We start from the raw sequence: 922 nt of genomic DNA on the forward strand, positions 1-922 counted from the left end.
AGTCAAAATTAGCTTGAGTTTAAACTGTGAGAAAAAAGTGGAAAACATGCATGTTACTTAACCAGTTTTCAAAGTACTTACATAACAATGAAATTTTGGATGGGTACATCCACACATAAATACACACACACACACAAAAATAAGTAAATCTTTTAAAAGTACCTGAAAAGCTTCTGCATGTGAACTCTCAGCAGCTGTGATTACCTGCAGAAGATCTTCTTGATCTTGGATGGGTACATCCACACATAAATACACACACAAAAAAAATAAGTAAATCTTTTAAAAGTACCTGAAAAGCCTCTGCATGTGAACTCTCAGCAGCTGTGATTACCTGCAGAAGATCTTCTTGATGCTGGGCCTGCCAACATCCTGCCATGGAGCCTGCCAGTGCTGCTTCCTGATCCTTTTCACCCTGACCGGCTTGGTGCCTTCCTTGGGTCCCAGGAGCACTACCTCTGGACCCGGCCCCGCCCTCACCTCTCTCTGCTTCCCTGGTCCTGCAACACCTGCCAGCCTCTTTCTGGGGCTGACAGCCTCTTTCTGGGGCTCCGAGGCTTACGTGCACCCATGTCATACCTTTGCATCCAGTACATCACAGCTACCCAATCCACTCCCTGAAATCTTGGGGGTTATTCCCACCCTATCTGCGTTTGCATCCCTGCGTGGCACGGCCCGGCGAGGATCTCAGGTCAGTCCAACACCCAAGCTCCTGAGGCCAAAATCATTCTTAGAAGATTCCAGACCTAAGGAGAAAGTCTGAAAACTTCTGACCCACATTGGAATTGGGCCACCGCGGAACTCCTGAAGACAAAATCAATCCGGCCACAACAATATAAAATCAAAAGACAGAACCAGAAGCTTAGATGAACCAGCTCTTCATACCCAAAAAGTAAACCACAAAGACACATAAAGCTCAAAAAAA

The sequence above is a fragment of the Nannospalax galili genome, unplaced genomic scaffold, assembly GCF_000622305.1.
Source record: "Nannospalax galili isolate Female #2095 unplaced genomic scaffold, S.galili_v1.0 scaffold6470, whole genome shotgun sequence".
NCBI lineage: Eukaryota > Metazoa > Chordata > Mammalia > Rodentia > Spalacidae > Nannospalax > Nannospalax galili.